Consider the following 16,263-nt stretch of genomic DNA (forward strand, 5'->3'; position numbering starts at 1 on the left):
TCCTAGATTCTTGATATTTTTTGATACAACTGTAAATCTTAACTTACAAAACTTAGTAACACAGCAATAAACATTTGTTATCTTCACAGTTGCATGGATCAGGAACGTTGGGAGTATCTTAGTTCTGACTTGGATCTCTCATGACATTGCAGTCAAGCTGTCAGCCAGGGCCGCTGTCATCTGAAGGTTTGACTGGAGCTAGAGAAATCACTTCCAAGGTGACTTACTCACATGCCTACCAAGTTGGGGCTGGTTGCTGGTGGGAGGTCTCAGTTTCTCCCCCATGGGGGCCTCTTCACAGGCTGCTTCAGCATTCTCACAACATAGCAGCTGGCTTTCCTTAGAGTGAGTGATCCAAGAGAAAGAGAAACCCAGGAAAAAGCTATCCTTTATATGATCCAACCTCAAAAAATGACATAGCATCACTTTCTGTTAGAATTGAGACATTCGTCTGGCTCATTTTCAAAGGGAGTGGAATTAGGTGCCATATTTTGAATCTCAGGAGTGAAGAAAGCACAATCCCCACAGTCTAAGGTTTCTGTTTTGTTCTGTTGTTGGTTTTTTGCAAAGAGACCTCTAGGCTCATACAGAAATGGACATTTGCTTTTCCTATTTTTACAATGTGCTTTCACCAGATATTTTGGTAAATCCTAGTAGAAGAAGATATTGTTTTCTTAATACTGTGGTCACCAGAGCCCCTCTTGGTCTGAACTCCAGCCATATGGTACTGATTGCAGCCTCCCATAGATACTCCAGTTTTGCTGTCATTCCTCTGCATGTGCTTTTCTCTCTGCCTGGCGTATTCCCACTTAAGCCTTCCCTGACCGGAGTCTGCTCACAGATTTTACATGCTCCCATCACACCCCATACTTTCACCTTCCTGACACTAATCACACTATAATGCAATGGTCCTCAGAGTCTGGCCCTCGGGCAGCATCAGCTTCACTAGACATTGTTAGAAACGCAGATTTTTGGCGCCCCCCAACCAAGCCCCTTGAATCAGAAACTCTGGTGTAAGGCCCTTAAATCTGTGCTTTAACAAGCCTCCAGGTGATTCCGGTGCTCACTCAGTTTGAGAACCACTGCTTGCTCTAATGTAACTGCCTATTTACTGTTTGGACCCCATACCAGAGGGAAGCTCCATGGGGTAGGGCTCTATCTGTCCTAGTCACCTCTCTGTCTGCCAAGCCAACGGTGGGTGCTCTTGTCAATTCTATGTGGAATCTGAAAGACAAAGGTAAGAAAAGGTGAGGGGACCTGGTCAGAGAGAACTGCCCAGGGGCCGACCTCCACCTTCCTGTTTCCACTTTCTTCCACTCATCTCCAAAGTCAGTCACACTAGATGCTCCAGCCTTTTTGTTTGCTTGCTTACTTTTATTTTATTTTTATTTTTAACATCTTTATTGGAGTATAATTGCTTTACAATGGTGTGTTAGCTTCTGGTGTATATCAAAGTGAAAAAGCTATACATATATATACATATCCCCATATCTCCTTCCTCTTGCGTCTCCATCCCACTCTCCCATCCCACCCCTGTAGGTGGACACAAAGCACCAAGCTGATCTCCCTGTGCTATGCGGCTGCTTCCCACTAGCTATCTATTTTACATTTGGTAGTGTATATATGTCCATGCCACTCTCTCACTTAATCCCAGCTTACCCTTACCCCTCCCAGTTTCCTCAAGCCCATTCTCTATGTCTGCGTCTTTATTCCTGTCCTACCCCTAGGTTCTTCAGAACCTTTTTTTTTTTTTTTAGATTCCATATATATGTGTTAGTATACAGTATTTGTTTTTCTCTTTCTGACTTCCTTCACTCTGTATGACAGTCTCTAGGTCCATCCACCTCACTACAAATAACTAAATTTCATTTCTTTTTATGGCTGAGTAATATTCCATTGTATATATGTGCCACATCTTCTTTATCCATTCATCTGTCGATGGACACTTAGGTTGCTTCCAGGTCCCGGATACTGTAAATAAAGCTGCAATGAACATTGTGGTGCATGACTCTCTTTGAATTGTGGTTTTCTCAGGCTATATGCCCAGTAGTGGGATTGCTGGGTCATATGGTAGTTCTATTTTTAGTTTTTTAAGGAACCTCCATACTGTTCTCCATAGTGGCTGTATCAATTTACATTCCCACCAACAGTGCAAGAAGGTTCCCTTTTCTCCACACCCTCTCCAGTATTTATTGTTTGTAGATTTTTTTGATAATGGCCATTCTGAACAGCACGAGGTGATACCTCATTATAGTTTTGATTTGCATTTCTCTAATAATTAGTGATGTTGGGCATCTTTTCATGTGCCTCTTGGCCATCTGTATGTCTTCCTTGGTGAAATATCTACTTAGGTTTTCCACCCATTTTTTTAACTGGATTGTTTGTTTTTTTGATATTGAGCTCCATGAGCTGTTTGTATATTTTGGAGATTAATCCTTTGTTGTTTCATTTGCAAATATTTTCTCCCAGTCTAAGGGTTGTCTTTCCGTCTTGTTTATGGTTTCCTTTGCTGTGCAAAAGCTTTGAAGTTTAATTAAGTCCCATTTGTTTATTTTTGTTTTTATTTCCGTTACTCGAGCAGGTGGGTCAAAAAAGATCTTGCTGTGGTTTATGTCAAAGAGTGTTCTTCCTATGTTTTCCTCTAAAAGTTTTATAGTGTCTGGTCATTTAAGTCTTTAATCCATTTTGAGTTTATTTTTGTGTATGGTGTTAGGTAGTGTTCTAATTTCATTCTTTTACATGTAGCTGTCTAGTATTCCCAACACCACTTACTGAAGAGGCTGTCTTTTCTCCATTGCATGTTCTTGCCTCCTTTGTTGTAAATTAGGTGCCCATATGTGCGTGGGTTCATCTCTGGGCTTTCTATCCTGTATCACTGATCTATATTTCTGCTTTTGTGCCAGTACCATACTCTCTTGATTACTGTAGCTGTGTGGTACAGTTTGAAGTTGGGGAGCCTGATTCTTCCAACTCCGTTTTTCTTTCTCAAGATTGCTTTGGCTAGTCGGGGTCTTTTGTGTTTCCGTATGAATTGTAAAATTTTTGTTCTAACTCTGTGAAGAATGCCATTGGTAGTTTGATAGGGACTGCATTAAATCTGTAGATGGCTTTGGGTAGTATAGTCATTTTCACAATATTGATTCTTCCACTCCAAGAACATGGTATATTTCTCCATCTGTTTATGTCATCTTTGATTTCTTTCATCAGTGTTTTATAGTCTTCTGAGTACAAGTCTTTTGCCCCCTTAGGCAGGTTTATTCCTAGATATTTTATTCTTTTTGTTGCAATGGTAAATGGGAGTGTTTCCTTAAGTTCTCTTTCTGATTTTTCATTGTTGGTGTAGAAGAATACAAGAGATTTCTGTGCATTAATTTTGTATCCTGCAACCTTGCCAAATTCATTTATTAGTTCTAGTAGTTTTCTGGTGGCATTGTTAGGATTTTCTATGTATAGTATCATGTCATTGGCAAAAAGTGAAAGTTTTACTTCTTCTTTGCCAATTTGTATTCCTTTTGTTTCTTTTTCTTGTCTGATTCCTGTGGCTAGGACTTCCAAAATTATGTTGAATAAGATTGGTGAGAGTGGATGTCCTTGTCTTGTTCCTGATGTTAGTGGAAATGCTTTCAGTTTTTCACCATTGAGCAAGATGCTTGCTGTGGGTGTGTCATATATGGCCTTTATTATGTTGAGGTAGGTTCAGTGATCTCTTGGTTATTTCAGTGATCTCTTCATGCTACTAAATAACCAAGAGATCACTGATCTCTTTATCACTCTGAGAATTTGGAAATGTGGGGATGAACAAGGACCTTGGAACCTAACGTACAGACTTGGAAGCTGCAGATCTGGGGAGGATCTGAGCCTGGTGAATTGTTAAGACTCAAATTCATACAAATTAAAATTAATTATGTTAATTAAGGCTACAATTCAAAGCATAATTAGTGATCCTTTTAAAATAGAGAAATATTTTTGGTTAGTATACATGTGTTAAATACAAATTTATACTAGAGGCAATAAAGTTTGATTTGTTACATGTGTAACATATATAATATATAAGTAATCTTGCAAAAATGTGTGTGCATATATAAAAATACACCATTCATTTAACCATTTATTCATTTTCTTATCAATGATTTATTGGTCTATTGTGTGCAAAGTACTGGGGATGGAGAAATGAATCACACATTTCTAGGGATGCTGGGATGGACCATTTTGCTGTATTAAAGAATTTGGATTTATCTTTCAAAAAGTATTATTCTCACTGGCCCTGACCTGGGCCTAGAAATTCAGGCTTGAAATTTTGACCTTTTCTGGAAAATGTGATGCCTGGCAACTGTCTGTGGCTGGACTGAAAATACTGGTAAAGGGTTTAAGTCTCTAACGACTCTTCAAGAACAACCAGCCTGACAATGAGTAATATGCAGTTTGATGTGAAAATTAGAAAACTGGCAGATGAACCTGCAAGAGGGAAATTGGATTTCCAGAGAGACGAATGGGAGGCCATGCGGCTGAATAGGGTTCACAAGATGCAAAGGCATGCAGGGGAGTTGCAATCCTTCCTCCTTCTCAGCGCGCAAAATAAGTCCCTATTATTTATTTATTAACGGGTGAAAGCGAGAGTTCCGTGGTCCTGCTGTTTATGACCAAAATGGATGGATTCAATATTGAGCAATGATGTGTTCAAAACGAAGGCACATCATTAAATGTCACAGGTGTTTATTAACACATTTTCCTCCTTATTCGAACAAAACAAGCATTATCCCACCAGGTCCGTGACTCTCTTGCCTTTTCTTGTCAGGCTTTGGCAGATGCTTAGTTTCTGGGAGGCAGCGTGGTTGAAAGCAAATTTGGGAAAAGCAGAGATATCCAGGGGGATGTGAGGAGGAATGGAAAGCACCTAGATGGTAGCTTTAACAAGGAGGACTCCATCTTCTGAAAGTACAAATGTGGCTTTCTGGCTCCTTCTCTTTAGCTTCCCCCATCATGTCCCATTAGGTCACCCACTGGTTTCCCATCCCCTTTCTCCTCTCTTATTCATCTATTTCTCGCTGCATATCACTGACATCAAGAAAAGGCTTCCATTCTCATGAACTGTGACTTCTTCTCCCCACAACAGTTGGTGGGGGAAAGTGGCAACCTTTATCTCAGGATCCTTTGAACGGCTCCATGCCCAGAGCAACTCCATGCTAAAAAGACTACACAGTTTTGAATGTTTGTGCTCCAATTGAAAGAAACCAACTTGGGAGAAATGACATAAATTCATTATTACTGCACTGAAACCTCTTTCTGCTCCAGGCAGAGAAGATAAATTACCACCCAAGTGATATAAAGTTAGTTTGAATATATTGTTGGATCAAATGTATCACAATGTCTGGAAATCTCTCCTCTTTCAAGTTGGAATTAAAGAATGGTTATCAGACCAATAATAGACACTCTCATTTGCATACATTTCATCTCAAGGCACTTCTGAAGGTATGCAATACTCAAGTGGTTAATTGTTCTTCACACTCCTGACATATCAAATTACAGCTCAGACTAGGGAGGACCCCTTGGTGATTGAGATGATTGGCAGGAGCTCACAAGGGGGGCATCTTTTAGGCCTGAAGGAGGAAATAGACAACATGGGTGCTGCTAGGCCTTTTAAAGTGTTCCCACGAAGAAGGTGAACTTTGCACATTTTACTTAAAATAGGTTTTCTCCATGCTTTATGATTCCAAACAACTGGGCATTCAACGGTGACAAAAATGCTAGTGTTTTTTCGCTTTAATTGTCCCTTTTCATCAAAGACTTAAATTTCTTGAAATAGCCTCTAAAGTTGTCATTGATTCCATTTCCTCCCCCAGAATTCTTACTGAATAGGTCTCTGGTCTCAGAGATTGTTCTGTGGATGGAATTAATAATCAGTGTTTACTTGGTGTAATGTCAGTAGGCTGATTTTTGAAAATCCTCCCTGATTTCTTCATAATCCCAGGGGACCTTCAAGAAAGAATATACTCCATTTTATTTACTCTGAGCCTCCCAAGCCCAGCACAGAGGCAGGCGTGGGAATGTTATGCCTTCCTTGTTGAGTAAAGAAGTCACTAGCTCATTTCCCATGGTGCCATGTTGGGCTGCACCCCACAGGCCTACAAGCCCTGTGCTTGCTCAGCTTCAAGAACAAAGAAAGAGCCCTGAGTTGGCAACAGAGACATCAATGGTTTAATTGCTAGGGAATCTTACATGTCTGAAGCAAACTCCTGATGTGACACCCCACTGTGTGTAGTGGACAGTGGGCTGGACATGACAGCAGTCTTTGCCCCCCGGGGGGAGGGGGAGGTTACCAGGTATAGGGGGAATTGACATCAGGTTGGCTCATTGGTTACCAGGTAGTTGAGATTAGCAGAGGGACGTGCCCCTCACCACCTCTCTTATAAGCTATCACAGTGAAGATGTTCTGATCTAAAGGCTATAACAGTCGCTACCTGGGGCAGGGGCAACTATGTAGGAAGGTCAGTCATGTGAGTAGGGTGTAGGTGAAGCGGACACTGGTCAGCAGGGGATGTACAAGGAGCAAGAGAACAGCCATCTTGGGTGGCCTGATCGTACACTCCACGCCTACATACCCTGCATGAGCCTTACAATCTTGGTCCACCCCTCTTCTGAGATATCCCTGGGGTCAGGTATGTAGAGGGGCACTGTAAACAGATAACACAAGTACAATACAGACATGAGCAGCTATAGAGTATCAACTGAAAGATAACTAGTAGGTTAGGAACAGTCGTTTGCCAGCATGTGGGCAAATTCTGGAGCCAAGCACTTACTGGGTCAATGGAGAGGGAGTCAGTGATGGCAGCATCCTGTCCAGTTTATAATGAAGGTAAGGCCACTCTGGGTTTTCACAAACGCAAAGCCACCTCCATGGTGGCAGCGGGGAGGCCCTGGCTCTAAAAGAAACATTCTGTTGGCCCAGCCAGCAGTCAGCAGTCACAGTACAGGGCTACCACCCCATGTTATGTCACACGCCATTAGTTGTGGACCCATTAGGTCTTTCCAAACAAAAAAAATTAACCCCACTTGTTGGACTTGTGTGTCCAAAAGCCAGCCTATTCTATTCCACACAGCATAGACCAGGGGGCTTGGGGGCAGTCAGTTGTACAGTAATGTTTACCGATGGGGGTCCTTCTGATATGTTGGCATGTGGGACAAAGAAGGTGGTGAGAGTCTTTCTCCCCCATGGTCAGTAGCCCCACATAGTCACAGTAACCGGGTCAATTTTTCATGGAAGTCGAGGAGGACGACAACGGCATCTCACTATAGACCCAGCAAACAGACTCATTTCACAGTGAGGCCAGTGTTGCTGCTCGGTCCTCAAACAGATTTCTTTTGTTCAGACTAGGGATGAAATGTAAGATGTCTAACAGGCACAGCACAAGGGAGATCATGACCATTAAGCAAAATATAAGCAGTACCCACATTCTGAGATGATACCACACCTGCCTGTGGTTTTTGTCCTCTTCTGCAATACAGTTCAGAAAACTCAAGTTTTCAGTAATACAGGAGCGTGTCCAAAATAACCTCTAAAATGGCCACCTAGTTTTACCTTGGATGTCAGAATCACCGCTACTCCACTTTGACTTTTGAATGCATTCCCCTCCACAATGGCCAGAGCACATGTAAATGCATATTTGACAGGCCATAAAACAGGCCACTTTGGTCAGTAAAGTTTAAGTTAAATCATGTATAAGCCAGAATGACCTCCCCATACCTCCATATGTGAAGATTTTTCCATCATTTTCCCTTCTGATTGTAAATCTTTTGATAGACCAAAGTAAATATCCCTCGAAGGGGGAACGCTGCCTGCCCTGGGTCCAGATCATGTACCTTGGTGCTAGGCCTCTTTTATGTTTGCCTAGTTAACCATGTTGGGGGAAAACTGATCAGATATTGTGAAAAAGGTCAGAGGTATGTTAATGGGGAAACATTTTATAGGCTATACATTTTATCACTTATACCAAATTGTTACACAAACATCGCATATGCGCTTTTAGCAGCAGAGTTACAGTGATACATCATGAGTAGTTATACTCTGTGACAATTTCATTAGATAATTTTCTTTCCATCCTGAACATCAGGGCGTAAGTATGGCTAACACAATAACTTTCATAAATACAGACCTCAATTAGCAGAACTAGAATTTAATATCCACTGAAACATAATATTTTTTCTCTCTAAAATCACCCTCAACTCCACCAAACACAGCCAAATAGAGACTAATTTGTTTGTAAAATGAGTTTGGTCAATTGACCACATAGGCTCTTCCAAACTGTCTGTGGTGGAACTCCTCAGAAGGAGTCTCAGACTGAATTCCCAAAATGCCTCTTAAAGCCAGGAAAGCCATGCCAAAGGCCTGCCATCAGGCTCTGCCTCCGTGGATTTCTCTCTTCTAGCGGTCCCCAAAATGTTGAGATTCCTGATTGCCAGGAGACAGTCTTTCCCATTCACCTGATAAAGCTGCTTAGAACCCAAGAGTCTCCAATTTCTGGAGAGCCAGCCAGAGAGAAAAGAAAAATGTTCAATTCTACCCACAGGTATAGTTTAACAAATTGCTGTAAGTCATAACTAACTTGAGGGGAAGGGCTTCCCTATATCTGGAAAACAGAGACCAAAGCCAGTAATATTCCAGACAAAAACCATAAAAATTCAATCAATAACCAATCTTTCTGTTAACTTTTTATGAAGCCATCAGGTATTCCATTAGGATTCTTTAATTTCTCACCCAGTTCAGCAGTATAATCTAAAATTTATCAGAGGACTGTATTTGTCATAAGGTCCTTCCTATGAATCTTCTTGAAGATGAAGTACTTTTGCAAAAGTATCAGCGTACAATAATAACTGTCTATAAATGTCTATAAATGATAAAAGACTTAAAAAGTCATGGTTAAACACCTGATTACAATGTAATCGATAAAGAAACTTGGTCACAGTAATTAGAATTATGACTGATTGTAATCTTAACCTTTAAAAACCTTAATCTCTGGCAAAAACCAAGAAGCAAATAATTGTGAACTGCTTGTCATATCAGCACTTTCTGATTGGAAAACTGATGCTTTAGTCTTCCTCTCCTAAGAAGGCAAAGCTAGGTAAACTTAGACCCACCTAGCAATTAATGTTCCAATATTTTATCCTATTTGAAATGACCCAGATAGTCAATGAATTTTCTTCATTTAACTTAGTTTAGTTTCAAGTTACCAAAACCTGATATTCCCAAAACATAATTATGCCTATAGAGTTTGCCTAAAAGTTCCTATTTCATTTACAGTTACTTAAAATTTCATCATATCAAATTATTTTCCTTGCTGAAAAATTTGCAACAAATATAACAAGGTCTTATTTGACCTCTAGTAAACCTAGGTCCAACAGAAGTGTTATACTTAACACTGATGACTCTGAAGACATGTCTATATTAAATTAAACCAACAAGCTTAAGTAGCTTCAATACCCGATGTCAATTCAGTACTGAATATCTCCCGTATCACGTGAACCTGAAATTCATTCAGGACTGTTTCTTTTATATTTTGGAGAATTATTTTATATTTCTGAGAATTTATATAAGCACTTAGTTTATTTTAAGCCAATTAAACAGAGCTCATCCACAAACCAATCTTGGCAATGCCATTTGGAGACAGAGACACCTTATATTTATAAGGTACATATAGACATACATGTATCTACATAGACACACAATTTTCCTGCTAGACTTTAAAAGGCCTCTTTTTTTTTTTTTTTTAAACTCTCAGGGATTAAAGTTCCTGAGGAAGCCCAGGCACTTCCTCTAAGGACATATTCAAAAACCAGTTTTAGAATGTCAAAGGAGTCCCATCTTGGCCATTTTCAGGGATTTTTTTCAGTTTCTAAATAGCTAATTCAGTTTAAACAAACAACAGTAATAGAAAACAGTACATCTCATTCATTCACATGCCTCACTTTCAGGGGAACAAGGATCAGCATGCAAGTTAATCTTTGCCTCAGCTGTTAGCTAAGCCTCTGTGGTCTTTCTTAATATACAAAGCAATGGCCAATAACACCCAAAGCAATCTACAGATTTAATGCAATCCCTATCAAATTACCCATGACATTTTTCACAGAACTATGGCAAATAATTCTAAAATTTATATGGAACCACAAAGACCCTGAATTGCCAAGCCATCGTGAGTAAAAAGAACAAAGTTGGATGTATAACCCTCCCAGACTTCAGACAACACCATAAAGCTACAGTAACCAAAACAGTGTGGTATTGGCACAAAAAAGACATATGGATCAATGGGACAGAATAGAGAGCCCAGAAATAAACCCACACACCTACAGTCAATTAATCTTCAACAAAGGAGGCAAGAATATACAATGGGGAAAAGAAAATCCCTTCAGCAAGTGGTGCTCGGAAAGCTGGACATCCGCATGTAAATCAGTGAAATTAGAACACTCCCTCACACCATACACAAAAATAAACTCAAAATGGCTTAAAGACTTAAATATAAGACAGCGCACCATAAAACTCCAATAAGAGAACATAGGGAAAACATTCTCTGTCATAAATTGTAGCAGTGTTTTCTTAGGTCAGTCTCCCAAGGCAATAGAAATAAAAGCAAAAATAAACAAATGGGACCTAATCAAACTTACAAGCTTTTGTACAGCAAAGGAAACCATAAACAATACAAAAAGACAACCTATGAACTGGGAGAAAATATTTGCAAATGATGTGACCGACAAAAGCTTAAGTTCCAAAATATACAAACAGCTCACACAACTCAGTAACAAAAAAACAACCCAATCAAAAAATGGACAGAAGACCTAAATAGACATTTCTTCAAAGAAGACATACAGGTGGCCAATAAGCACATGAAATGATTCTCAACATTGCTAATTATTAGAGAAATGCAAATCAAAACTACAAGGTATCACCTCACACTGGTCAGAATGGCCATCATCAAAAAGTTTACAAATAGTAAATGCTGGTGAGGGTGTGGAGAGAAGGGAATCCTCCTGCACTGTTGGTGGGAATGTAAATTGGTGCAGCCACTATGGAAAACAGCATGGAGATTCCTTAAAAAACTAAAAATAGAGTTACCGTATGAGCCCACTCCTGGGCATATAAACAGACAAAACTATAATTCAAAACAACACATGTACCTAATGTTCACAGCAGCACTATTTATGATAGTCAAGACATGGAAGCAACCTAAATGTCCACTGACAGATGAACAGATAAAAAGATGTTTTATATTTTATATATATATATATATATAAACACACACACACACAATGGAATATTACTCAGCCATAAATGAAATAATGCCATTTGCAGCAACATAGGTGGACCTAGAGACTATCATACTAAGTGAGGTAAGTCAGACAAAGAAAAACAAATAACATATGATATCACTTATATGTGGAATCTAAAATATGATACAAATGAACTTATTTATAAAACAAACAGACTCACAGACACAGAAAACAAACTTATGGTTACCAAAGGAGAAGGGGGGAGGGGTAAATTAGGAGTTTGGGATTAGCAGATACAAACTACTATGTATCAGATAAACAACAAGGTCCTACAGTATAGCACAGGGAAATACATTCAATATCTTGTAATAAACTATAATGGGTAAGAATATGAAAAAGGATATATATATGTATAACTGAATCACTTTGCTGTACACCAGAAACTAACACATTGAAAATTAACTACACTGGGGTTCCCTGGTGGCGCAGTGGTTAAGAATCCGCCTGCCAATGCACGGCAAACGGGTACGAGCCCTGGTCCAGGAAGATCCCACATGCCGCGGAGCAACTAAGCCCGTGCACCACAACTACTGAGCCTGCGCTCTAGAGCCCGCGAGACACAACAAGAGAAGCCACCGCAATGAGAAGCCCGCGCACCGCAGCGACGACCCAACGCAGTCAAAAAGAAAATAAATAAAATAAATAAATTTTTAAAAAAAGAAAAGAAAGTAAACTACACTTCAGTTAAAAAAGAAAAAAAGGAGCAACAGCCAGCCCACAGCTGTGGCCACTGTTTTCCCACTAAAACAGTGGGAAATATCTCCACAACAGCCTTGGGGTGTCTGTGAGAGTTCTGTGAACTCTCTTGGTGGCCCCCATTCATCAAGGACAGACACTACAGGGCCCCGCATACTAGTGCACGGCCCCCCCCCGGGATTTCTGCCGCAACTTTCGAGATTACCCCTGCAACTTCCAAGCCCCATTCCCCACCCTTACTTCCCAACATCTCTGAGCTCACGGGAGTTTCCTCAGTCTCCTGGCTGCTCCTCCAGTTGTGAGGCTGCACCCCGCGGGCCCGCTAGGCCTGTGTTTGCCCAGCCTCAAGACCAAAGTAAGAGCCCGGAATCGGCGACAGAGACGTAACGCTTTAATGGATGGGGGAGCTTACATGTCTGAAGCGAAGTCCTGGAGCGACATCCCACCACGAGCGGCAGAGAGTGGCGGGCAGAACCTGGCGGCAGGCTCCGCCCACCACGAGCGGCAGAGAGCTGCGGGCAAAACCTGGCGGCAGGCTCCCACAATGAGGTGCGGCGGGAGGTTACCAGTTACAGGGGAAATTGACGTCAGGTTAGCTCATTGGTTACCAAGGAAACTAGCAAAGGGGCACGCCCCTCACGCCCCTCACAGCCCCCTCTGATAAGCTCTCATGGTGGAGGGTTTTTTCTTCCTTAAAGCAGAAATGTGTTTATTAGGCACCCTTTTTCCTCACAGAGGAGCAAGACCCACGATAGAAGTGCCTGCAACATCTCTCGAGGTTGCAGGAATCTCAGAAGATTCCAGAGAATGTAGGTGCTGACTGGCCACCACCCCAAGAAGAACACCATTTGGCTGGAGCATGACTGCTGGAGCGGCATGACGCGGAGTTAGCTCCTGGACTCCACAAACACTGAGGAGTGAAGGGGGGCAGGGGGCCGGGCCCCGGGACAGCCATCCGAACACCGGCAGCTGCAGAAGCCTTCACAGCTGACGCATATCACCTGCCTGAGCCAGCAAGGAGAGGAGAGGAGGGGAGGGGAGGGGAGAGGAGGGAAGGGGAGGGGAGGGGAGGGAAGGGGAGGGGAGGGGAGGGAAGGGGAGGGGAGGGAAGGGGAGGGGAGGGGAGGGAAGGGGAGGGGAGGGGAGGGAAGGGGAGGGGAGGGGAGGGGAGGGGAGGGGAGAGGAGGGGAGGGGAGGGGAGAGGAGGGGAGGGGAGGGGAGAGGAGGGGAGGGGAGGGGAGAGGAGGGGGAGGGAGGGGAGGGGAGAGGGAGGGAGAGTGCCGGCTCCCAGGAAGACCCTCACCCGGGCCAGGTCCAAGGGCCCTCCCCAAATCTGCAGCCTCCTCTTGGTGCTGACTCAGTCCCACGAGTAGGGGTTTCTAAAGACCCTAAAGACCTGGGAGTTCCTGCCTTCCTTCGGCAGTGCGACCTCCTGGTGGCTCTGGGCAGCGTCTGTATCTTCAGGGCAGGGTGGAATTGGCACTGCCCATCACCTGGCTGTTGGCGGTGGCTCATGGGGGGATGACATCGTAAACTCCTTAAGGATGGGCTTCTGTGCATCAGGGTCATCTCAGATGTTCTGATCTCAAGGTTAGAACAATCAGCAGCTGGGGCAGGGAAAAGTATGTAGGAAGGTCAGTCACGTGAGTAGGGTGTAGGTGGAGCAGACACTGGTCAGGCAGGGGGTGTACAGAGAGCATGAGAACAGCCGTCTTGAGTGGCCTGATCATACATGCCATTCTTCTTATAGTTCTTAATATCATCCACACAGCTGTAGCGTATTCTGTAGATACACTGATGCTGAGCTGACGTGAACGCCAGCCCCATTAGGTGCTTTGAGCTTCAAGTGAGAGACACACCAGATTACCATTTGTCAAGTGGGTTTCCTGCAAGGGTATGTGAGGTGTCATTGGAGGTCATCTTTGAGATGCAGTCACCTCTGTGGCATAGACAGTGTCACCAAATGTTCTGTGTGTAACCCTGTACTTTAGGCCTCCCTCAGATTAGTGCCACGTGGCTATGCGTGGCCAATGGACTGTGAGAGAAAGTGGTAGGTGTTATTTCCCAGCAGAGGCAGTTGAGACCCAGTGTCCCCAGCTCCAACTTTTTCTGTCTGTTTCATGGGGACCTTGGAGACCACAGTTTTAGACTCTTTCATTCTAATAGGATGGACACTTCATGAGCCTGGATTCCCCAGTGAGTGGTGAGCAATTTCCCCACCGACTGCATGAGAATTACAATGTGAGAGAAAAATAAATCTTTGTTGTGTTAGGTCACCAAGGTAGAGTTAATTCGTTACCCTAGGGAATTCTGACAAATACATCCCCAGCAGATTTCCCCTTCCATCTCATTGGCCAAACACAAGTTATATGGTCACTCATAACTGCAAGAAAAGCTAGGAAAAATGGGAAGAGGATTGCTAATTTGGCTTAAATGAATCATGGCCTGCCCTCTGGGGCTGTTTCACCCCAGACAAAAGTTGGGGTTCTGTGACAAGGAGGGAGTGAGGGAGACATTAGGTAGGCACTCTCACTGTCTTCCAAATCACCAGACGCCATTCAGCCTAAACAAGGAAAAAGCTAAAGCCGTAAAGGCAGTAGCGGATACCCGGGTATTTCTGTAATCCTGCGTCTCAGACGAAGTGTCCCAGAAAAGTCTGATCCCAAGTGGCTCCTTCTCTGAGCTGTCAAGATACCTGGTTAAGTGACAGTTCAGCAGCCTCTGCCTCCTACCTTCTGCTTCCCACCACCCAGGAGGCTGCCCTGGAGGTAAGGAGGGAAGTGATCCTGCTGTCCCTTTGCTAGATCTCTCAGAGAGGTTATGAGGCTGAACAGATTTGTGTTGGAAAAGGGCTTTGAGGCTCTGGCGTGAAAGGCACCACAGAAGTGCAAATGCCTGTAGTTCATTGCCTGCTGAATGGAACGGAGCTGAGTTGCTCTAAACTGGAATTTCAGGGCTGGTGGCTGGTGTGTGGGATTCCCCCCATGTTTTTTTAACAGGTTCTCTTCTGCATAGGCTGCTTGTTCCCATGGTTGTTCCCTACCCACTTTAACACTCAGCTCTCTCCTCACCCATCTACTTCTGGGGGAGGTAAAACTGCAATTGATTCAAATTTGACGCTCAGCACTTTTCCCATCTCCTTCCCTGACCTTCTCTGCTACTCACCCCTTCCACCACTTAGCAGCTCTCCCCCCACTCAGGGCCTGATTGTTGGGAGAAATTGAAATCCTATTAGCTAGACCCAGGGATTGGCCCCTTGGTGGAGGTGGATGAGTTCTGAGGATAATTATCTGACCTGCCTCAGCAAACTACTGGGAGGGGTGTTAAAAGTGCACATTCCCAGGCCCAGCCCAGAGTATCTGATGCAGGACCTTCGAGGGCTCTGTGGTTTCCAAGCACGTGAGTGTTTTCCAGAGAGGAAGCTCAATAAAGATTCCTTAAATGACGAATGAATTGTGAAACACTCATAATGTGAGGTCCTATGCTGTCTTCCCTATAAGTTCTCATTTTATCTTCCCCGAACCCTAGGGGCAGCTATAATTCTCAGCATTCCTCCATTTTCCAGATGAGGAAACTTGGCCAAAGAACTCAGCCAGGATTAGGACCCAGGCTTTACACTAACACCTCAGCATGATTGAGTTGTCTGTTTCCTCTCCCCGAAGATTAACATTTTTTAAAGGATTTCAGGGCAAGAACCCAGTGGAATGGACCTCCAGTGGTGACATTTCTGGCAGCAGAATTGGTGAGAGGCTATTACCCAGTGCTGCAGTGTCAGGAAGTCAAATCTTTTTGACAATTCAATGGCCCCCTTTGGGTTTGCCCAAATGGCACCTGTTGTTGAGGTCAATAGAGCTTAAAATTTAATTTCATCTGCCTGCAGACAATCCCTCTCATTAGGGAGTGGAATGATGATGGGATTCTCTGAGCCATGCAGTTTCACTTTCTAGAGGGCAATGCAGAAGTACAGCCACTGTTTCTGCAGAGAGAAGGGGAGAGTTACTGGGCCCCTCACCAACCCCCCGGACTGCTTGTAATGAGGAGGTGAGTGTCTGGGGAAGGAGAGATGGGGAGAGCAATGAGTTGGGGTGAGAGGGATGAGAAGAGGTGAGAAGAGGTCAAGCTACACACAGGGTTCCTAAGTGGCAGCTCTGCTTTTTTCCTCTCTGAACCATCACCTGTCCTTGAACGCTAATCATTATGTTCAGCAGAATTTTTTACATCTTTATTGGAGTATAATTGCTTTACAATGGC

The sequence above is a fragment of the Lagenorhynchus albirostris genome, chromosome 7 (assembly GCF_949774975.1).
Source record: "Lagenorhynchus albirostris chromosome 7, mLagAlb1.1, whole genome shotgun sequence".
In the NCBI taxonomy this organism is placed as follows: Eukaryota; Metazoa; Chordata; class Mammalia; order Artiodactyla; family Delphinidae; genus Lagenorhynchus; species Lagenorhynchus albirostris.